General features: G+C 43.9%; 1 long non-coding RNA gene across 1 annotated transcript; it reads left to right on the top strand.

Annotated features, from left to right (window-relative positions):
• The first annotated feature begins 1,579 nt into the window (after positions 1 to 1,579).
• On the top strand, positions 1,580 to 7,631 carry LOC103886037. The gene is made up of 3 exons (XR_002523207.2): positions 1,580 to 6,259; positions 7,248 to 7,392; positions 7,593 to 7,631. It is a non-coding gene; the product is annotated as an uncharacterized LOC103886037 (long non-coding RNA).
• Positions 7,632 to 24,473: the final 16,842 nt, after the last annotated feature.

Raw genomic sequence — 24,473 nt, 5'->3', positions numbered from 1 at the left:
CCTGTAGTCCCAGCTACTTGGGAGGCTGAGGCAGAAGAATTGATTGAATTCGGAGGGCAGAGGTTGCAGTGAGCTGAGATCGCACCACTGCACTCCAGCCTGGGCAACAAGAGCGAAACTCCATCTCAAATAAATAAATAAATAAAAAGAAAACATGCTCTAAGGGGAGATCTTACATGACTCTGATATTGATCAATAGGTTTTATCCTGATCAGCAGCTGTGGGAGGAGCTGGGTTCTATGTCAGTGAGATGAGGAACAATAAGGCCATGTCACACACAACCACATAGGGAGGGGAAGTTTTAACTAACCCAAAGGTGATGGCCTACAACTGAGTTTCCAACAATTTACTTTGGGCCTAAAAGTTGATGCCGAGGTAGCAACTGTATTAAACAAATTGATGACATAGAGCCATCTTGTGGAGCACCTTGGCTACAGAGTGAGCAATAGGGAGCCATTGAAGGTTACAGAGCAGAGGAATAAAGTAAGTGGAGCTGCACTTTAGGGAGGTCTAATGGAAATTGATTTAGAGAAACCAGAAGGCAGAAGACTAGCTAGAAGATTCTACTAATTTTTTTTTTTTTTTTTTTGGTGGGGTCTTGCTCTGTCACCCAGGCCAGAATGCAGTGGTGTGATCACTGCTTACTGTAGCCTTGACCTCCTGGGCTCAGGTGATCCTCTCACCTCAGCCTCCTGAGTAGCTGGGACTCCAGATGTGTGCCACCATGCCTGGCTAATTTTTGTAGAGATGGGATTTTGCGGTGTTGCCCAGGCTGGTCTCAAACTCCTGAGCTCAAGTAATCCACCCATCTTGGCCTCCCAAAGTGCTGGATTACAGGCGTGAGCCCCCAAGCTTGGAAGATTCTACTAATCTTTTTCTTTTTCTTTCTTTCTTTTTTTTTTTTTTTAAGAGATGGACTCTCACTGTCGCTGAGGCTGGAGTGCAGTGACGCAATCTCGGTTCACTGCAACCTCTGCCTCCTGGGTTCAAGCGATTCTCCTGCCTCAGCCTCCTGAGTAGCTGCGATTACAGGCACGTGCCTCCACCCCTGACTAATTTTTGTATTTTTGGTAGAGATGGGGTTACACCATGTTGGCCAGGCTGGTCTCAAACTCTTGACCTCAGATGATCCACCCACCTCAGCCTCCCAAAGTGCTGGGATTACAGGCATGAGCCACTGTGCCTGGCCAGATTCTAATAATCTTGATACAATGTTATTGAGAGCATGAGAGGGTGCTAAGAGAACAGGGGAAGTACACGGCTGCTGGAAGTCTCAAATGCTTTGCAGAAGCCGGGCACAGTGGCTCATGCCTGTAATCCCAGCACTTTGGAAGGCCAAGGTGGATGGATCACAAGGTCAGGAGATCAAAACCATCCTGGCTAACACAGTGAAACCCCATCTCTACTAAAAATACAAACAATTAGTCAGGCGTGGTGGCGGACACCTGTAGTCCCAGCTACTCGGGAGGCTGAGGCAGGAGAATTGCTTGAACCTGGGAGGCAGAGGTTGCAGTGAGCTGAGATCGTGTCACTGCACTCCAGCCTTAGTGACAGAGCAAGACTCCATCTCAAAAAAAAAAAAAAAAAATGCTTTGCAGAAGTGGGAAATGGAGGAGTATCAAAGTGGCAGAGGTGGTAAGTGGCAATGGTAACATCACAAGGAAAGCTTAAAAGGGTTTGGGGGGATGATGATGAGACCAACCATGGAATTGGACCCACTATCATGGCTTCAGCATGAAAGGGAGCCCCAAAATCATACCCAGTAAATCGCCTGATTTTCCATATTTGATAGTATGTACATGCATTTAAGCCAAAAACCCAGTGCTTGTGCCCATGAGAAGAAAATAAGGTGTAGTTAATTCATTGTGTTTCTCTTTAGCCTTTTCTCCCACAGGCCAGTCATTTGCTACGTCATGGTAAGGACCATAATCAAGGCAAAAAAAAAAAAAAAAAAAAGATTTTGTTGTTGTTGTTATTAAATAAACTATCAACCACAGGAATAGAAAGCAAACAGATTTTTCATGGTCGTTTCCTGAATTTGGACAAGAGAAAAGGGTGACCAGAAAGCGGGCTTTTCCGTGAGGCTTTGACTGTGTGATTTGCTGGCTGGTTTAGATATGTACATAGTTGCAGGGTTTGGGTAACCACAGCGGCAGGAGAACAGCTGGGATGTGGTCAGTGAGCACATCTCCCGGTCCCATAACAGCACCCACAGAAGCTTGTCCTTGACAACTGAGAGACCTTGGGGCCAGCCGGCACACGCGCTGTCTTCATGGTGGCTTGCCTGGGAGGGCAAGGTTTGCTGACTTCTTTATCTCAAGATTGGATCAGTTTGGAATTTGGTTTGCTATTACTGACTGTGCTCCTTCCCTGCCAGCTCTTTCTATATATATCATAGACTCTGCCTCAGTCCTCATGACCACTGTATGAGGTAGGTAGGAGTGTTCCCATTCTTTAGGAAACTGAGGTTCCAAAAGCTAAGTGAATGGATGAACAAGTGGTAGGGTCAGGATTAGAATCCACGTTCACCTGAATCCAAAACCGGTGCATTTTCCACTAAGCATGTGGCTCATTTTCCTTACTGTCTCCTCACCTCTCCTGCTAGGCTTGATGGAGAAACACTTCGGGGAGCAAGCTTTTACCCCACTTTCTGCCGCATTGCCAAAGCTAGTGGAGTATGAATGTGGTACTGTCACCTCCAGTCAATGCACCCACTGTCTATAGACAAGTTCTGCCGGTGCATTGTTCTTCTAGTGGGCTCTGGAGGGCTCTGCCCACCTTGTGAATCACAGGGAAGCTCAGGGAGACATTGGATTTCCTAAAGCACTCAGATGAGGTTCCAGGAAGTGACTAAGTCACACCAGCTGCTGGGGATCTTAGGGTGGTCACCAAAGTTCGAGCCCTTTGGAAGAGATCTCCCTGGCTGATATAAATAAATTCTCATAACTCATGCATGGAGGTCTTGTTGTTTGGTTTCCAACCAACAATAGGTTTTAAAGGTTTCCCTGAGAGAGTACCAGGCATTGAATCTAGTCTACAGATTAGACAAATTCAGCCATGAATAGGAATGGGGATACTCAAGGATCTACCCAGTGTCTGGAGGATTTGCTTGAGAGGCTCAATTATTTTTTAACAAAAGAGGCCAGTAGTATTTTTAAATATGTAGATCATGTTGAGGTTGTATATCAGTTAGGGTAAAGCTGGACTGCTACAACAAAGACACCCAACAATAACATGACTAAAGTTTATGTATTTCTCATGTAACAGTCCAGTAATTTCAATTGCAACAGTCCAGGGTAAGCTTTTGAGACTAGTGGGAGATTCAGCTCCATGTGGTCATTCAGGGATTAGGTTCCTTATTAGTCATTGTTCCACAATAATCCACAATTATTGTGATCTGCAAAATTTAAGCTGTGTTACTGCCAAGCCTGGGTTGTAGCCTGTAGGAAAGGTAAAGGGTGTGGAGGAAACATGGCTCTTCTTGCATCCTCACTTCCTCTCCTGTTCCACTAGAGATAAATCACATGTGCACATCTATCTGAAAGGGAGACTGGGAAATTAATGCACTTGGGCAGCCATTGTTTTACTGTTATGAAACAAGCGGAGCTTAGATTTTGTGGACAACTAGCAATGTTTGGTAGACAACTAGCAGCTGGGTGCATCTCATTGATCTAGCATGGCATAGAAGAGGAAGTGCTGGCTCTGGACCCTGAAGACGTGTGTTCAAATCCTTGCTCTACTATGTTAAACTGGGCAAACTGCCTCATCTCTCTGACCATGGCTTGCTTCAACTGCTGTGCCTTCCTTAAATAGCAATTGGGAGTATTGTAACACACAGGTGCTTGATTGTAACTTGATACCAGGTGCTTGTAACACAACAGGTGCTTGATTGTAACACAACAGGTCATGGTTGCAAGAAATGAAAACCAGCTTGAGTTAGCTTGAGAAAAGAGAGATTTAATTTGAGGTCCAAGTCATTTTAGATAACCCGAAGGCAGGAACTATAGATGGACCTTTGTAGGGAAGGACTGGAATTTGAAGACAAAAGGAGTAAAGAGGAGGGAATTTGAGGAGCCCTCAATCCGTTAGCAAAACCCGCTGGCACTAACTCCAAAATAAATCCTGACTGCGTCTATTTCTCTCGTGTACCTGCTTCCCTAGTCCAGGTCACCTTTGAGCCTTGTCTGGACTGATGAATGACTGGTCCCTCTGCCTTCATTCTTATGCTCTCAAATCCATCCTTTCACACAGAGCAAGAGTGAAGTTTAGAAACATTAATGAGATATGTCTCCTGTTTGAGACCTGTAGTGTCTTCCTACAGCATGTAGAATAAAACCCCAGCTCCTTACTCTGGTTTACCAAGCCCCACGCAATGTGACCTCTCCTCCCTGACTGCATCTGCCACTCTTCCCCTCTTCCACTTTGCTTTAGCCACGTGGTCCAGCTGTATATAGACATGTCATTTAAATCTTGCTCCTGCCTCAGGGCCTTGCATGACTATTTTCCCTTCCTGGAGAACTCTTAACACTTTGTGCTTTTAGTAATCCACACCTCAGTATAAAATCTTAGAATGACCTCTCTCTATCATGTCAGCCTACTTTAATTCTCTACACAGCCATTAACACAGTTTTATAGTTTTCTCACTAATATACTTATTTGTTGTTACCCAATTCCCAGACCCCATCGCCCCAGTAAATGCAATCTTTATAAAAGCGGGGAACTGCCTATCTTGATCTCTGGTGTATCCTGTTTGCTTGGGAATACTTTTTGAATGAACTGAGTTAATTAAAAAAATATATGTGACTTTACTGCTTGTAACCCTTTCAAAATTTAACTGTGTATTTTGAACTTCTTTCCACTTCAATGAATACACAATTACTATATGCTCACAGCATCCCATTACCTAGAGATACCACAACCAATGTAAACAACTTCCTACTGTTGAATATTTAGTGAATATCCTTATATAGAGACATCTTTGCACATTCTTCATTATTTCCTAGAATACATTTATACATGTGAAATAATTGAGTTAAAGGATAGTCTGCTTCTGAGATTTGATATACAAAGCAAAACTGACTTCCAGGGAAACTGTGATTGTTTTTATGTTCTATGGGGCATGAGAGTGCCAAGTTCCCCAGGCCCTCAGAAAAGGACTATTATCGTTTTTTATTTTGCCAATTGGATGCACTAAAAATGTCATCTTGTATCAATCCATGTTTTAAAAAATTACCAATGGTGTTGAACATTTTTCTTCTATTTATTATATTTAATCCTTTTGTTCCTCTCCTTGACTCTTTTTTAAAAACAAGTGCATCATCTTCACACGTTATTCTTGGTTGAGGGTTTCCTCTTTCATCCTCAGAGACCCACATTCAGGTGGGAGAACATTTGCGAGAATGAGGGAAATTGATTCTTGCCATGCACTCTAAGCTCCCAAGAGGCCCTCTCCTTCCTCACCATTAGAATACAAATTGACTGCTGGGGAGTGAGGAACCTGTGTGAAGAAAAGTCAACAGTGACTAAGAGGCCGGGCTTTATACAATCCCAGTCACTGGTGCACCCCTCACAAAGGCTTCCAAACGCTTACAAATTGCTTCTGAATATCATTGGGGAATCTTCTGCTTGGCATACAATTTAGGCATCAGCACCTTTATCAGAATGAAGGTGTCCATTTCTCCATTCTGCAGAACTGCTCAGAGCTGATCAAAGCCAACCAATTACGTGGGTATTTACTGAGCACCCAAAGCATTGCAGACTAGTTGGGGAGATGCCTTCCTGGGTCTTTGAAGGACATCTGGAATGATTTAGACCTCATCATAAGATATAAGCAAAAGCATTTCCTTCTACAGTTAACACTGGAGCAGGCCACATCACAGGGCCAGCCAAGCTTTGGGCCAAACCTCTAGCATCATGAAGATAGAACCAACAGCTTTGGACTTAGACTGAGTATGGAAATCCACATTTAGGAGGTGGTTAACAATGGTCAAACAGCAAAAACAATATTTTTGTTGTTAGTCTCCAATTTTTCTGCTTTTGTTTTTCAGGAAGGTGTGACTTGCAGAGGAGTTGATTCATTCTTATGTAGATTTACTGGAGAAGTTCACAGCAGGAGACTGGGGTCTGAGACACACTAATCTTTGGTGAGAGAAGATAGGGATGGAAGCTAGGTCCCCATATACGGCTATGGGAGGGGACTGATATCTACAATCCAGTGCTCTTAAACGGTGATCAGCTTTCCAGGTGATCAGCTTTCCAGGTGATCAGCTTTCCCTACATTGTCAATGAAAGGGCTGTTCTTTACACTTTACTCTGAGCGTTTTTTTTGTGTGTGTGTGTGTATGCACATGTACACAAGCATGCAGTCATGAGCAAGCATGACTATGTGCGTGAGTTCAGGTTTTCTTTCTGAAAAGAAATGATGAGGCCAGGTGCAGTGGCTCACGCCTGTAATCCCAGCACTTTGGGAGGCCGAGGCGGGCGGATCATGAGGTCAGGAGATCAAGACCATCCTGACTAACACAGTGAAACCCCATCTCTACTAAAAATACAAAAAATTAGCCAGACGTGGTGGTAGTCCCAGCTACTCGGGAGGCTGAGGAAGGAGAATGGCGTGAACCCGGGAGGCAGAGCTTGCAGTGAGCGGAAATCATGCCACTGCACTCCAGCCTGGGCAATAGAGCCAGACTCCATCTCAAACAAACAAACAAACAAAAAAAAAAAAAAAAAAGAAAGAAATGAAGGATGAAGGTGATAGTAGAAAGTTGTTGTAAAAATATCCCTTTTTTTTTTTGAGAAAAAGTCTTATACTGTGTCACCCAGGCTGGAGTGCGGTGGCACAATCTTGGCTCACCGCAACCTCTGCCTCTCAGATTCAAGTGATTCTTCTTCCTCAGCCTCCCAAGTAGCTGGGATTATAGGCACCCACCACCATGCCCAGCTAATTTTTTTGTATGTTTAGTAGAGACGGGGTTTCACCCTGTTGGCCAGGCTGGTCTCGAACTCCTGATCTCAAGTGATCTCCCCACCTCAGCCTCCCAAAGTGCTGAGATTTCAGGCGTGAGCCACCATGGCCAGCTAAAAATATACTTTCTTGGCAAAGTAAAAAGCTTGCAAATGCATATTTGTCTTTCCAATTTTTTCCCTGTTATCTGTGAAATCATCTGATCATTAGATCTACTGCTTTAAAAGATAAGCTTTTCATGTAACTGTGATGTTCTGTTTTAATGGAAAATTGACTTTTGCAGTGTGCCCCAAAGAATAAAGCCCTCAAAGAATGTGAGGCCTGAACTCACTTCAAATGCTGGGAAGACCCTTTCCTTAGCTGAGCTGCAGAGGCACCAGGACTCCTGTGGCACTGCCCTAACGAGGAGGCAGTGCTGCCAAATTCAGGTGGGTGTCCCCTGGGGTGGGGCTGGCTGGACTGTGGACAGCAGGCACCATTCAGCCCACAGGAGAAGCTGCCTTGGTGCAGGGGAGGATCCTGTGATCCAGGGGCCTGAGCAGATTTGGAGGGAAAGCTGAAGAGGAAAAAAAAGGATGTAAACAAATTAAAAAGCAAAAAACAAATAACCCCATTATTTGTCCATTAGGCAAAGGACATGAACAGACACTTCTCAAAAGAAGACATACAGGTAGCCAACAAACATATGAAAAAATGCTCATCTCTAATCGTCAGAGAAATGCAAATCAAACCCACAATGAGATACCATCTTATGCCAGTCTGACTGGTTTTTGCTCAAAAGCCAAAAAATAACGGATGTTGGCAAGGCTGTGGAGAAAACGGGAACGGGACATTTATACACTGTTGGTGGGAGTGTAAATGAGTATTGCCATTGTGGAGAGCAGTTTGGAGATTTTTCAAAGAACTCAGTTGAGCTACTATTCAACCCAGCAATCCCATTGTGGGGTATAGATCCAAAGGTAAATAAATTGTTCTACCAAATGAACACATGCACCTGTATGTTCACTGTAGTGTGTCTCACAATCACAAAAGCATGGAATCAACATAGGTGCCCATCAGTAGTGGATTAGATAAAGAAAATATGGTACATATACACCATGGAATACTATAGTCATAAAAAAACAAAATCATAGGCCAGACTTGGTGGCTTGTACCTGTAATCTCAGCACTTTGGGAGACCGAGGCAGGCAGATTGCCTCAGGTCAGGAGTTCAAGACCAGCCTGACCAACATGGTGAAACCCCGTCTCTACTAAAAATACAAAATTAGCTGGGTGTGGTGGTGTGCGCCTGTAATCCCAGCTCCTCGGGAGGCTGAGGCGAGAGAATCTCTTGAACCCAGGAGGCAGAGGTTGCCGTGAGTCAAGATCGAGCCATTGCACTCCAGCCTGGGCGACAGAGAGAGACTCCGTCTCAAAAAACAACAAAAACCAAAAAGCAAAAAACAAAATCATGTCCCTTGCAGCAACATGGGTGCAGCTGGAGGCCATTATCCTGTGCAAACTAACACAGGAACAGAAAGCCAAATACCACATGTTCTCAGTTATAAATGGGAGCGAAATATTGGGTATACAAAGACATAAAGTTGGGACCAAAAGACACTGTAGACTACTATATAGGGAAGGGATAGAGGGAGGCAAGGGTTGAAAAACTACCTATTGGGTACTATAGGTACCTGCGTGATGGGATCATTCATACCCAAACCTCAGCATCACACAAAATATCTCTGTAACAAACCTGCACATGTAACTCCTGATTCTAAAATATAAGTTCGAAAAGAAAAAAAATACCCCTTCAACTACCAGTTCATCCCTCTTCCTCCCTCCTTCCTGGCTTCCTCCGATTATATTCATTTGAAAAATCAGTGGGTCTCCAGGGAAATTATTCAAGGGGCCAATGTATGCAGCCAAAGTTAAATAATCAGAGTCTAGACGTTGGGTTTTTAATTTAGGGAACTCAGAAATAAAGCAAAAAGGTAAATAAAAGTAAAAGATGTTTCACTATGTTCCCTGGGGTTAAAAAAAAAAAGCATGGTAGGGAGCTCTGGGAGCCCTGAACTGAAAAAACATACAGAATCAATTAAATGGATGCAGAGCGATGGCGGGTGATGGCTCCCCGTTGTCCCTTCCCTGTGTCATCATTCTCGCTGATTCTCAGGGCTGGAGACTTTAGAGGTATTATCAGGAGATAAGAGGCCAGTCTCATATTCCTGGGAGAAAAATCCCCGCCGATTTGCAGTAAGATCTTGGATTTGACCTATGACTTTTATGTCACAAAGGATCAGCGATTGCAGTTCGGGTAATAGAAGAGGCCAAGTCAGCTTTCTCTTTTTCCTCCCTCCGGCCCTCCCTCCCCTCCTCCAAAGGACAACCTCAATTTGTTTGGAATTATATTTAAGCAGCAACCTCGTGAAATACCTACCAGAGGCAAGGGTGGCATCTGCATTCCTTGTGTCTTCTGGTCGGACGCCCCCGCAGGCCGTCTAACTTATGCAAAGGCGCGGCTGCGCGTTGCAGCGGGGTCTGCACTGAGACTCCAGGCTCCACGTGTCTCACCTCGCGGAGACCGCGCTTGTTTTCATGATGCTGGGGATGCGGGTGTTGTGCTCTTGGAGAGGGGAAGGGCTTGGGAAATGTAACTTACGAATCTTCTTAACGGCTGCCAACAAAACTCCGCTGCTGAGATGCAAGCACTGGACGAGGGGCTCCCGCCAGCTCCCCCGCAGAGCGCACGGCAGACCCGGGGGGGGTCCGGGGCCCAGCAGTGCACTCACCCCGGAGGGCTCCAGTCACAACCCAGAGGGGTCGACCCTCTGGCCTGTGAGTTGCTGCGAGGCGGTGGGCTGGGGAGAGGGATTCTCGAGTTCAAAGGGAAGGCTTGCAACCACCTGTCGCTGGAGGAGGAACCGGTGGGGACGCCCGGGGAGGGGAGCGGGCTGGGCAGGAAGGGCAGGGACGCTTCCCGAAGGAGAGCGGGCGGGAGACGGTTTCTGTAAAATAATACCAAGGGATCCGAGAGCCGGCACTTCAGAGCCGCCGGACCCCCTGTCCCTGGGAAGACCGACTAGCAGAAAGTCGCGGCCACTTCTAAAGGAGTCAACATTTTGCACGCTTTCACACTGGTTTTAGCACTTTTATGATCTGATTGAAAAGCAGTCGTAAAAAAAAAAACAAAAACAAAAACAAAACAAAAAAAAACCCCTAAAATTGAAAATTTAGAAAATAGATTTGTGAAGTCTTACCAATGTACATACATACCACTGAAAAAGCGCGTTTAGGTGTGCGAGGTGTTTCATGTGCTTTGGAAAATGTTTGGTCTGCGTGAGGGTCGGGCGCGGGGGCGGGGGTCCCTAGACTCCCGGGTCCCTGGCCTACATATGGGAACTAATAAACAAGAAGTTTGAACAATCGGACTCCTCCCTCTACCTTATGTGAGGGAAATTTCTGAGCTTCCAAATCCATACATTCAGCCCAGATGCAATCGCTGTTTTGAATGCTCGTGTCCAGATGCCTGTGGGCTACATGGATGTCTTACAGGTAAAAATCACCATTTCTAGACTTCTTTCTCTGAGTTAGAGCTGAGAAGTTACTTTGGATGCCTCCCTCTTCCTCAGCAATACTTCTTCCTGTCTCCTTAGTCACCACATTTGGCAATTTCCTAAAGCATCTCTGGAACCCCACATCCCTACTCCTCTCTGGCCCTTCACTGTCATAGCCTGGCTCAGGCCCTCTGTGGCATTGTCAGGGGCTCAAACCACCTTCACTTGACCCTTCTGAAGCTCCCATGTGCCATACCATTCCCAAGCATAACACCTCTCGCCATAAGAAGGTACTCAGTACCAGTAGTCACAAGGGAAATGCAAATCAAAATCACAAGATACCACTACTTACCTAAAGGAATGGCTAAAATAAGAAATAGCAATAACACCAAATTCTGGCAAGCATGCAGAAAAAACGCATTACTCCTACGTTGCTGTTGGGAATGGGAAAACGTACAGTCACTTTGGTTGTTTTTTTTTTTTTTTTTTTTTTTGATGGAGTCTCACTCTGTTACCCAGGCTGGAGTGCAGCAGTGCTATCTCAGTTCACTGCATCCTCTGCCTCCCGGGTTCAAGCAATTCTTCTCAGCCTCCCTGGTAGCTGAGTCTACAGGCACCCACTACCACGCCCGTCTAATGTTTGTATTTTTAGTAGAGACAGGGTTTTCATCATGTTGGCCAGGCTGGTCTTGAACTCCTGACCTCAAGTGATCTGCCTGCCTCAGCTTCCTAAAGTGCTGGGATTACAAGCATGAGCCACTGTGCCCAGCCCCAGGTACAGTCACTTTGGAAAACAGTTTGACAGTTTCTGTAAAAACTAACAAAGTTACCACACAACAGTTGCATTCCTGAGCATTTACCCCCAGAGAAAGAAAAACTATGTTCACACAAAAATCTGTACACAGATGGCTACAGCAACTTTATTCATAATAGCCAAAATCTGTCCTTCACTGGCTCAGAGGCCCTTCGACAGGTGAATAGTTAAGCAAACTGTGCTACAACTATACCCTGGAATGCTACTCAGCAACAGGGAGTGGAGTATTGATACTTGCAACAGATTAGATGAATCTCCAAGAAATAATGTCGAGTATGACAAGCCAAACCCAAAAGGTGTATATGATCGTATGATTCCATTTATATAGCATTCTTGAAATGACAACATTTTGTAAATGGAGAACAGATTAGTGGTTGCAGGGATTTGGCATGAGGGTCAGGGTGCAGGGAGGTTTGTGTGGTTATAACAGGAGAGAGCCTTGTGGGTTGTTGAATAACAGTTGACTGTGATGATGGATACACGAGCCTACAGAGGTGATAAAATTGTATAGACTTGATACACTAACAGCAATGAGTACAAGTAAAACTGGGAATCTGAATAAGATGGGAATGGATTGTATTAGTATTAATACCCTGATTGTGATATTAGACTATAGTTTTGCAAAAATATTACCATTTGGGAAAACTGAGTAAAGTATACAAGATATTTCTCTATTATTTCTAATAACTGTAGGTGAATTGACGCTTATTTCAATTTTTAAAGTTTGTTAAAGATTTTTAAAATTTATTTTATTTTTGTTATTGTGGTAAATATCCATAACATGAAATTTACCATCTTAATCATTTTTAAGTATACATTTCCGTGACGTTAAGTACATTCACATCATTGTGCAGCCATCACTACCGTGTATCTCCAGAACATTTTCGCCTTCTACAACTGAAACTTTGCACACATTAAACTCAAATTTTCCATTCTCTCCTGCTTCCGTAATTTTGTTTTAAACTGCAAGAAAACTCCTAAACTCAAACTCCTCCTGGGCACCTCATCACCTACAGGGGAAACTCTCAGTGCCCTTGGGTGCCCTGGCCCTGGCATTACCCACCTGCTGGTGTTCCTGTGAACCCCGCCTTGCCTTGCCAAGCTCTGGGGTCTGTGTTGTCTCCTAATACAGGCATTCGACTTCTCTTAACCTGGAAAATTCAGTTTCAGGGCCCTTTCCAAGGCCTGGGAAGGGATTCCAGCACAGTGTTCACATGGTCCTAAGTTTTGTAAATTTGCAAAAATAAGATACTTTCATTGCAATCAAGAGTCACCTGGGGCATTTTATTTCCTTGTCCTCTTGTTGCCTCTACTAGGTGAGTAGTCCCAGCTACTCAGGAGGCTGAGGCAGGGGAATCACTTGAACCCGGGAGGCAGAGGTTGCAGTCAGCCGAGATCGCGCCACTGCTCCCCAGCATGGTGACAGAGCAAGTCTCAAGAAACAAACAAAAACACAAACAACAACAACAACAAAACAAGGGAAGGAAAACAAAGATGTAAAAATGTTATAGACTGACCACTGTAAATAATAAGACTACTATGAACTAATAATCACAATGTCTACAGTTGGGATGCTGTTACTATTACATTCTGCTTGCTTACAGAAAAATATTTGAAGAATCACATAGTCAAAAGCAGAAATCCAGAAATTGTCAAGAGAACTACAATTATTGAGCCTCACTGAATGTTCACACTGGTGAGTAATAAAATTACAAATTATTTTACCTCTACTAACTCATAGAATTTTAGAACTAAGAAGCATCTCAACTTGGAGTCTACTGTTTTACGTAAAAGAAAACCAAGACCAGAGAAATCAATTAATTTACTGAAGGTCATACTCTATTAAGTCATATGCCCTTGCCACATTTTCTAACCAGGCCACGAACTCAGATGAACTCAACCCTTATTCAGTACCTATCATATGCGAGGCATTCTGCGAAACACCTTGCTAGGTGCTGGGAACACATGCCAGGCATTTTCTAGGCACTTAAAGTTGCGTAATTCTCACAACAGTACTCTGTTGTGATTTGAATCTGTGTCCCCACTCAAATCTCATGTCAAATTGTAATCCCCAGTGCTGGAGGTGGGGCCTGGTGGGAGGTGATCGGATCACGGAGGGTGGTTTCTCATGAATGGTTTAGCACCATCCTCTCGGTACAATTCTCACCATCGTGAGTTCTTGTGAGATCTGGTTGTTTAAAAGTTTGTAGCACCGACTGGGCGTGGTGGTTCACACCTGTAATCTCAGCACTTTGGGAGGCCAAGGTGGGCAGATCACCTGAGGTCAGGAGTTCAAGACCAGTCTGGCCAACATGATGAAACCCCATTTCTACTAAAAATACAACAATTAGCTGGGCACGCCACTGCACTCCAGCCTGGGCAACACAGTAAGACTCCATCTTGGGGAAAAAAAAAAAAAAAAGGTGTGTAGCATCTCCCACTTCTCCCTCCCGCCTGCTCCGGCCATGTGATATATATGCTCCTGCTTCACCTTCTGCCGTGATTGTAGTGTCCTGAGGGTTCCTTAGAAGCCGAGGAAATGCCGCCATGCTTCCTGTACAGCCTGCAGAACTGCGAGCCAATTAAACCTCTTTTCTTTATAAATTACACAGTGTCAGGTATTTCTTTATAGCAGTAAGAGAAAGGATGAATACAGTTATTATCCCTGTTTAGAGAAGAAAATATTGAGTCACAGAGCGCAGCAGTAATTCTCCCAAGGTCACAAAGTTATAAGGTCAGGTTGCTGGAATTCAAACCCAGGCAGCTGGGCTCCCAAGTATGTGTTCTTGTGTGTTCTATGAGACTGCTTCTGGGGAAAGATAAAAGCACAAACAAAGATCTTAGGGGCTTGGGTTTTGGTTTTTTAAAGGCTTAGGATGGATGGTATTAGATGGGAGTCTTAGAGCATGCCTGGGAACTATGCAACTGAGAGGCATGACTGGGGAGACCCCGAGTCTAGGACATGGTAGGTACCTGATAAAGGTTGAGTTCATTTGAGTTTGTGGCCTGGTTGCAAAGTGTAGCTAGGGTATGACCCTTAATAGGGTATGACCTTCAGACTAGGGCATGGGGAGATCCAGATTTTGTGGAGCTGGAAGCTAATAAAATTTGGCAGTCCTCCTTTAAAATACAAAATTATGACCTTAAAATTAGGTGCAAAAATGAATATTTACTTAGAATGGGGATGAACTCAATAAATTGCACATTTTTAAAAGTTCAACTACCACAATCATTGCACTATCTGAAAAAATTTTATAATCTTTTTATTAACTGCCTGATTGACTTCCACAATGCTTTCATCCTTCCACAGTTTTTCTGTACACTCTTTGATTGCCTCTTTTTATGAAAAGGTAACATTTTCTACACCAAAAATAGATCATTCAGTCCTTCCTCTGGCGTGGCTGATAGAGATTTGAGTTTTATTCTTAACAGTTTAGAAATAATTTGTTTCATGTCTCAATTAATTTCTGATTTGCTCATGCACATATTTAGGACCATTGTCAAAACTGAGACAACCTCTCAAGATGTATACATGAGCCATGAAGTTTTAGGGTACTTCAGGGTTTCTGAATGACTCATCTTAATAGTCATTGAACTTTTTAAATCGATGAAACTCAATAGCAGTTTATTGTTGATTCCTTCATTATAGTGTGTACTGTAGGTTTAAACTATCTTGTTGATGTCAGTATTTTGGAAGCAAATTCAACTTAATCTGATTTTAAGACGAACCTTTTCCCAATGCGTTCATAAGATTCATTCAGTTAATTGGATTATGTAAAAATCTAAGGGCTTAGTCATCACTTCTGTTAGAAATAGAACATCTTTCTCTTAATGAATTTCATCTTTGAACATATCTAAAATTTTTTTTACAATTTTTAATGTCAGAATGATTTCTATTGATTTCATTATTTTGAGCACATTCTGTTCATAGTCCATTAAGTTTATCTGACTTTACTCTCAGTTCCTTTATAAACAAATCTAAAGATAATTAAATAGGTTCGTTTTCACCTACATCCAAATTAGGAGTCTGTAATTTCTCACTTTTTTATTGAAATGTTCCCAAACATATTTCTGAATTCCAAAAAAAAAGTATATTCAAGCTTTATCAACTTTTTGAATAATCTTTTTTTTGCCTCTCATTTATGTTCAGATTCCTCTTCTAAGGCTTTGAAAATATCTTTTATTGGGTTTCTTTTACATAAAACAGTACACTTCAGGTTGAGATGTTTCTGAGTTTTTTGTTTTTGTTTGTTTTTTTTTTTTTTTTGGCAGAGTCTCGCTCTGTCTCCCAGGCTGGAGTGTAGTGGCGCAATCTCCGCTCACTGCAACCTCCGCCTCCCAGGTTCACACCATTCTCCTGCCTCAGCCTCCCGAGTAGCTGGGACTACAGGTGCCTAATTTTTTGTATTTTTAGGAGAGACGGGGTTTCACCGTGTTAGCCAGGATGGTCTCGATCTCCCTGCCTCAGCCTCCCAAAGTGCTGGGATTAGACGCATGAGCCATCGCGCCCGGCCGAGATGCTTCTTAGTTCTAAAATTCTATGAGTTAGTAGAGGTAAAATAATTTGTAATTTTATTACTCTCCAGTGTGAACATTCAGTGAGGCTCAATAATTGTAGTTCTCTTGTCAATTTCTGGATTTCTGCTTTTGACTATGTGATTCTTCAAATATTCTTCAAATATAATAGTAACAGCATCCTGACTATAGACATTGTGATTATAAGTTCATAGTAGTCTTAGTATTTACAGTGGGCAGTCTTTAACATCTTTACATCTTTGTTTTCATCCCTTGCTTTTTTTTTTTTTTTTTTTAGACAGTGTCTTTCTTTGTCGCCAGGCTGGAGTGCAATGGTGTGATTTTGGCTGACTGCAACGTCTGCCTCCCAGGTTCAAGCGATTCCCCTGCCTCAGCCTCCTGAGTAGCTGGGACTGCAGGTGCGCAGCACCATGCCTGGCTAATTTTTTTCTTGTATTTTAGTAGAGATGGGGTTTCACCATGTTGGCCAGGATGGTCTTGATCTCCTGACCTCGCGATCCACCCGCCTTGGCCTCCCAAAGTGCTGGGATTATAGGTGTGAGCCACCGTGCCCGACCCCTCCCCTTGTATTTTTATGAATCTCTAGATTTTGGAGTTATGCACTCCAAAATGTTTAATTTTATGTGTCTACTTGACTAGGCTATGGTGCCCAGTTTGGTCAAACACTAGTCTGTCTAGATGTTGCTGTGAAAGTACTTGAAAAAGGTGATTGACATTTATGCCAAGTTGACTTTAAGTAGAGCAGATTACCTTCCATAAGGTGGGTGAGCCTCTTCCAATCAATTGAAGACCCTAAGAGCAAAGACTGAGGTTTCCTGAAGATGAAACGTAAGTCATATTCACTGGTTCCAAGATGTGGATGTGGATGGTACCTTTCCAGGAAGGAGGAGACAGCCCACCTCTGAGAGATGCTGCATCCCCCACTTTGAGAGAGTCACCCCGCAGCGCCACGGTGGGCTGAGCATAGTCAGAACAGTAGAAATCATGAGCAAAATAGCAAGGTCTTGAGGGTCAGAGAGAACTTGAGTCCTGGTGTACGAGCTGTGTCTGAGACTGCTTTCTTATTGTAGACAGGAAAATCAGACTTGCCTTGTTCAGATGTTGAGCTGATGTTTAGAAAATGGTAGCTGTTTCTGCGCTCATGATCGGGGTGGGATTTGGGAGAGGGAGAATTTACGCTATAAGGTGTTGCTTCAGCCCAACCCCTCTTTGCTTAGATGAAACTTACTTTCATATGATTACAAAAGAAAAGCAAAGATAACTAGCTGCTGGGATTAGCACAACTTCTTCAGAGATCTAAATACTTGTTTCCCACACCTCGTCTGGCATTAGAATTAGCTGGGGATCTCGTTAGAAATGCAGATTCCCAGGTCTCCAGAGCTACTGAACAGAATCTCCCAAAGTAGGACTTGGGAATATGCATTATTTTAAAAAAATCTATGTAGCTCAAACAGACATTTATGCACTCACGTTCAAAACAGCATTATTCACAAAAGCCAAAATGTGGAAGCACCCCACGTGTCCCTCAACAGGTGCATTGATAAACACAATGTGGCACATTCAGACAATAGAATATGACTCAGCCTTGAAAAAGAAGGAGATTCGGCATAGGTTACAGCACAGATGAACCTTGAGGACATTTTTCTAAGTGAAGTAAGCCAGACACAAAAGGGGAAATACTAGGATTCTACTTATGTGAGGCACCTGGAGTCGCAGAACTCAGAGACAGAAAGTAGAATGGTGGTTGCCAGCGGTTGGGGAGTGGGGAATGGGGAGTTGGTGTTTAATGCGTACAGAGTTTCAGTTTGAGATGATGGGAAACTTCTGGAGATGGGTGGTGGTGATGGCTGTATAGCAATGTGAATATATTTAATGTCACTGAGCTATACACGGAAAGATGGTCAAAATGGTAAATTTTATGTTACATACATTTTACTACAACAACAAAAAAGACTGCACAGGACATGTGAGTGGCTCACACCTGTAATCCTAGCACTTTGGAGGCCAAGACGGATGGATCACTTGAGGTTAGGAGTTCAAGACCAGCTTGGTCAACATGGTGAAACCCCGTCTCTACTAAAAATACAAAAATTAGCCGGGCATAGTGGCACACACCTGTAATCCCAGCTACTCAGGAGGTTGAGGCAGGAGAGTCGCTTGAACCTGGGAGGTGGAGTTTCAATGAGCCAAGATTGCACCACTGTACTCTAGCCTGGACAGAGCGAGACTCTGCCTAAAAACAGACAAACAAACAAACAATGCTGCACAGGCTATTCTAATGAATCTGAGAATTTAGATTCATTAGAGGCTCATCTGTTCCTATTCTTTTGTCCCTAGCTTATACTGCACCCTTCCTTCCTGACGCTTACCATCCCAAGTATGCATTTAGGCAGGGATGTAGCTGGCACTGGGGAGGACCCAGTGTTCCCTGGAGGAACATGCAGTCACAGCACTGGGAGGCAGAACAGTTCAGCTAGAAGAGCTGATGAGCCCCCTCTCCTTCCTCTCAGTGCTCTCCACCAGCCAGGGTGATGACAGCCATGCTTGGGGAGGTGAGAGCCGGGCCGCTTGGGTGTCTGAGACTAAACTTCCCCATCAATAATGTGGCCCAGGCTTCTCTCCAGCCCAGAGCTGCCACCCCCAACATCATACAACCAGGACAACCAGCCCCAGTGCAGCTCATTCTCATCCCTTAGCAGGGGTAGGCGACACATGGGTGGGCAACTCTTCTCCTGGGAGATGAAGCCTGGCCACTGTGGGAGTTGGAAGGCCAAGAAGACAAAGGAGGTAGACTACTAGGGACCAGCTGCCCTCCCAGCCACCTTCTGCTGCTAGCTAGGGTTAGAGCCACATTTTCTTGGCAGTTTTTCCTCCCAGCCAGAAGTGCTGCCCTTGAATTAAGATAGTGGTTAAATACTGCTAAATAATTAATTGTTCTCTTGAATTGGTGTTCTCTGCCAGCTTATGCTTTTCTGGTTGCTTTTGATGGTCCTTTGGATAAATTCAAAAATGGTATTAATAATTGAAGAGCATATAGGTGGTCACACACACCACACTCACACTCATAATGAGAGGTGGCCCCTCCTTCGCTCTTCAACTCAACATCGATACCAGGAAGTTAGAGTCACCAACATCAAACTGTCTCTTCCCTGCTCTTCCTGGAACAGACACAAGGGTCAAGTCTATGTATAGCGGTTTGGCGTGAACCAAGTGCAGGAGCTTTTCATTTTGTTCAACGATTGTGACAGGTGCTGGGTCCCAACAGACTTTAAATAGAGCAATCATATGTTCTGTGACAAAGAACACTGAGGGAGAGGAAGTAGGAAATGGAAAGCGGAACGTGACTTTTTTTCAGCCAGGACTTCAGAAGAGGGGAGCAGAGAAAGCCAATCAGTTGGTTCCAAGAGACAAAGCTGTGGGAGCAGAAGCCCTGGACAAGTGGAACTCTTGTCAGGGAAGTCGGTGTCCTTGGTAAAATGGGAGGCAAAACAGATGGGCCAGCAGTAGGGGAGCCTTTGTGAGTGGGTTGGGGGGCAGAGAAAGGACATCCTGAAAGAAGATAGGGGAGTAATCATGGCTAGAATGCCTCCATTTACAAAATAGCTATGAAGGACAGATGAGAAAATGAAGGGGATTTCTCTGAGAGAGGAGCAGAGGTGGCGGCGGGCTGGGGTGGGGGGATTCATTTTTACTGAATATGCTTCTTTTTGTTTTATTTCATTTTATTTTATTTTTGAGATGGAGTCTTGCTCTGTCACCCAGCCTGGAGTGCAGTGGCGTGATCTTGGCTCACTGCAACCTCTGCCTCCTGGGTTCAAGCGATTCTCCTGCTTCAGCCTTCTGAATAGCTGTGATTACAGGCATACGCCACCACGCCTGGCTAATTTTTGTATTTTTAGTAGAGAAAGGGTTTCACCATGTTGGCCAGGCTGGTCTTGAATGCATGACCTCTGGCGATCCGCCCGCCTTGGCCTCTGAAAGTGCTGGAATTACAGGCATGAGCCACTGCGCCTGGCCTGAATATGCTTCTGAATCTTAGAAGTTTGTGCTGTTTGCCGTACAGGTTGAATATCCCTTACTGGAAATGTTTGGGACCAGAAGTGTTTCAGATTTGGTAATTTTTGCATTGTACATACAGGTTGAACATTCCTAATCTGAAAATCCAGAATTTCAAATGTTCCAAGGAGCATTTCCTTTGAATATCATGTTGACATTCAAAAAGTTTTGAATTTTGGAGCATTTTCAATTTCAGATTTTCGGATTAGGATGCTGAACCTGTATTAGTTATCTAGAAAAAAACAGAAAACAGATAAATTCATGAGTACACAAATTGGGGGCGATTAAAAGGGCAAAAAAATGAGAAATCATAGACTGAGAGAGGATTTTTTTTTTCCTGGATTGTAAATAAAACATAGTTAAATTAGATTGTATCATATAAAATTACAATATTTGTAGGTTAAAAATGGCAGATTATTGGCAGGTTCACAGGGTTTGATCCAGGGTTTCTCAACCTTGGCACTGTAGATGTTTTGATCATTCTTGGTTGGGTTGTGATATGTTCAACAGCATCCTTGATTTCTACCAGGTGGTGCCAGGAGCATCTCCCCAGTTGTGACAATTGTCAATGTTTTCTGTGTATCTAGCAGGACTGGCAGTATAATTTGTGGGGCCCAACGCAAAATAAAAATGTGGGGCCTCTTGTACTAATATGTATTAAGAGTTTTGGCCAGGCATGGTGGCTCATGCCTGTAGTCCCAGTACCTTGGGACAAATCGCTTGAGGTCAAGAGTTCGAGACCAACCTCACCAACATGGTAAAACCCTGTTTCTACTAAAAAAACAAAATTAGCCAGGCATGGTGGCACATACATGTAATCCCAGCTACTTGGGAGTCTGAGACAGGAGAATCACTTGAACCTGGGAGGCAGAGGTTGCAGTGAGCCGGAGGTTGCAGTAAGCTGAGATTGCACCATTGCACTCCAGCCTGGGCGACAGAGCAAGACTCCCTCTCAACAACAGCAACAACAACACCGAAAAAAAAAAAAAAAGACAGCAACAGCAGAGCATTAAATCAAGTGTGGGGTCGGGATCCTTCTAAGCTTGGTACCCCATTTGACTGCTCAACCCACACATGCACAGAGATGACCCTGATCTCCAGATAGTGCCAAATGTTCCCCAGGGGGCCAGATTGTCCCCCATTGGGAGTCACTGGTTTAATTTAATATATTTAGGTTTATATATACATATGCTCAGAGTCATTAAAAAAAAAAAAAAGGAAAGAAAACTGCATGAATGCTTTACAAAGTGCATAATATCAAGTGCCAGAAGGTTTGGGTGGCAGCCAAATCTGGCCCACCATCTGTTTTTGTGAATAAAGCTTTATTGGAACACAGCCATGCTCATTTGTTTACATATTGGTTGAGGCTGCTCTCGTGTTGCAACGGCAGAGTTGAGAAATTGCAACTGAGAACGTATGGCCCGCAAAACCTAAATATTTACTATTTGGCCCTTTATGGAAAAAGTTTGCCAATCCTGTTCTAGAGGACTGAGTTTTCAACCTGTGGCGGTGGAGGTAGTGGAACAGGTGGAATTAGCTAGAAGTCCCTAGAGCATGGGCTTCTCTAGCCCCTATTATCCATACAAGCTAGAGCGGCTAGGGGGCCTGTTGGGAGGCAATAGGAAATGGCTCCAGATTATTTAAGCAAAGGGATATTTATAGGAGGGATAGAGGGGTGTTTACAGAATCAATGGTTGGCTGAATTAATGCATTAAGTAGTGTGTGGAGTGCACAAAGGGGAACACATTGCTCTCTTTTGTGTTCAGCTTCCTAGCTCAGTTGGTATCTAGAGGAGAAAACCATCAGGATGGAAGATATTTGAGTGTTACAAGAGTTGTAGGCTGGCAAAAGGTAGGGTCCAGGTTAGTTTTTATTTTATCTAGACAGGTTCATTTCATTCCTAATATTCTTTTGAATTTCAGTTACTTTCTGTTTTTCATTTTTAAAAAAATGCTACATTTTGGGGGGAAAGTGTTTGGTGGAAGCAATTGAAAGGAAGGCAGTTTGATGGAAACCCAAGTGGTTTTTGATGAGTAATAATAATTATTATTATAGGTTTCCTACCTAAGCCATCTCAGTAGGTAGTGTTTGCAAATTAAACACACTATAAAATATTCCGCCATTTGCCACAGTCTCGACTGATTTGCATAATCCCCTTGCACGCGCTCTGGGGTGAGCAATTCCCTAATTAATTATTAAATTCCCATCTGTACTCCGTGAACGGGATAATGAAATTCCAGCAAGCCTTGGGAAAAGCTGAGCAATGCCCTCTGGAGAAGGCTCCTGGCTTTCCCAGGCTTGGGTCCTTCTTCCAGCCAGGGGTCCCTTCCTAAATATCTCCCCGAAGGACTAATTGTAGATTTGGCTGGTGACTGAAACAGCTCCGACCTTCCTGTAACCCAGGATTCAATGGTTCTGGTCTCAGCCCCATACCACACACAGCCAGGCCACCGAGGAATCACCAGTGGCATGTCCAATATGGCTTTATAAGGACATTTCCAAACTGATCCTAGGTTTGGTTTAAGGACAGCCTCTGAGGTTCGTTGCTATTCCCCTATTACCTCATTTTTGGGTGCATTTTTTTTTTCCATATGGCCAAAGACCAGTTTTATTCTCTAGTCATTTGAAAGGAATTTGAAAGCCACTTTTCTTTCTTTTTTCCAATTTTTTTGATAAACCCATGACACCCTCCCTGCAGCTCTGGGAACAACAGGCCCAGAACAGTTGTAGACAGCGTGGGTGGGTGCAGTGGGTGAAGAGGCAGGGTCGCCGTGGTGATATTGGTGATACTGGTGGCTGGGTAAGGGGATAGCTGAGGATTCAGGTGCAACACAGGGCCCTGAAAAGCTGGCTTATTCACCCGAGAAATGACCTTTCTGAGACAGTTCACCGTGGGCCACTCAGGTGGCTCTTGTCTGGGGGGCATTGTCTCTAGGTAGAGTCTTTGTATTTAAAAAATAGCTTTTGGCTGGTGTGGTGGCTCATCCCTATAATCCCAATACTTTGGGAGGTCAAGGTGGGAGGATTGTTTGAGGCCAGGAATTCAAGACTATCCTGGCCAACACAGTGAGATCCTCGTCTCTGTTTTTTTATTTTAAAAACAAAACAGCTTTTACTAGTCCATGCTGTCTTTAGAAACACCAAGGAGAAATGTTTGTAAAATTGCTGCTATTTGAGATTTCTTGGGGTCACGTGCTCCTCCAACTTTCCTGTGCAAACAAATCACCTAGCAATGCTGTTAACATTGCAGGTTCTGATTCTGTGGGTCTGGAGTGGGGCCTGAGATTCTGCATTTCTGAGAGACTCTCAGATGTTGCTGTTGCTGCAGACCACACTGAGTATCAAGAAGCTGGGCTACAAGGGCATACTTGTAAGGAGGAAATAAATCAGATTTACGTGCAAATGCGAAGATTCAACCTGATAAGTTCATGTGTACTTTTTAAGCTTTTTAGTGAAAGACATATTAGCTGGGATTAGAGCAAAGCCAGCATTAAACTTATGTTCTTATTAGGATCATTTTTCCTTTTCTTTTTTTTTGAGACAAGGTCTTGCTCTGTTGTCTAGGCTGGAGTGCAGTGGTATGATCATGACTCACTGCAGCCTCGAACTCCTGGGCTCAAGTGATCCTCCAGTCTCAGCAGCCTGAGTAGCTGGGATGACAAGCGTGGGCCACTATGCCCAGCTAATTTATTTTTTTGTAGAAATGAGGTCTTGCTATGTTGCCCAGGCTGGTCTTGAACTCCTGGCCTCAAGTGATCCTCCTGCCTTGGCCTCCCAAATGCTGGGATTGCAGGCATGAGCCACCGCCTAGCTGGATCTTTTTTTTTTTTTTCATTTCAACTAGGCCTATGTTAAAATTTAGAAGTGATCTAGAATTGCCCCTTGGGTCTGAGCTTATTGTTGACCTGATGTCATTGTGAGGTTTTTTTTTTTTTTCTTTCACCAGCTGGATGTGACTTATAGGAAGTTTTCTCATCTCTTTGAAATTCTTCATCCATCTGTAAAATGAAGATCATAACAGCTGGTATCACTGGGTGTGAACTCTGGAATTACACTGACTTGGGTTCAAATCCCAGCTTTGCTACTTGAGTTTTTTTTCCTTTTCTGAGCTTCAGTCTCATCTGTTAGTACAGAACCAAGCTAGGACCTATCCTAGAGGATTGTTTCAAGGATTTGATGAGGAGCGGTGCCTGGCACATGGCAGATACTCAGTCATGCCAGGAGCAGCAGAGCTCTAGCAGTCTGTGGAAAGCCTGCCTGTCAGTGGGTTTAAGACGGACACACCTGAAGAGGGACAGGAGGAGGGAATGGGCTGAAGGTTTGGGCGGCAATCTGTTCTTCCATTTCCCACGGGTGAAGTGTTCATTCTTGGGCAATTACTGTGTGAGTTCAGGGGATACCTAAAGAAGAATCTCAAAGGCATCCTGTAAGAAAGTAGTCGAAAGTCTGGTAGGAACAAAGTAAATGCCAAATCAGACACAAACTAAAAAATCGTCTTCCCCGCCTGGAGGCTGACTGATGAGAATGGCCCCCTGGGTGACGAAAATCATGCAGTGGAATCACTGAC

This window comes from Papio anubis, chromosome 7 (assembly GCF_008728515.1).
Source record: "Papio anubis isolate 15944 chromosome 7, Panubis1.0, whole genome shotgun sequence".
NCBI lineage: Eukaryota > Metazoa > Chordata > Mammalia > Primates > Cercopithecidae > Papio > Papio anubis.
The sequence above is the reverse complement of the archived record's forward strand: the minus strand, read 5'-3'. Positions and strand labels throughout refer to the sequence as shown.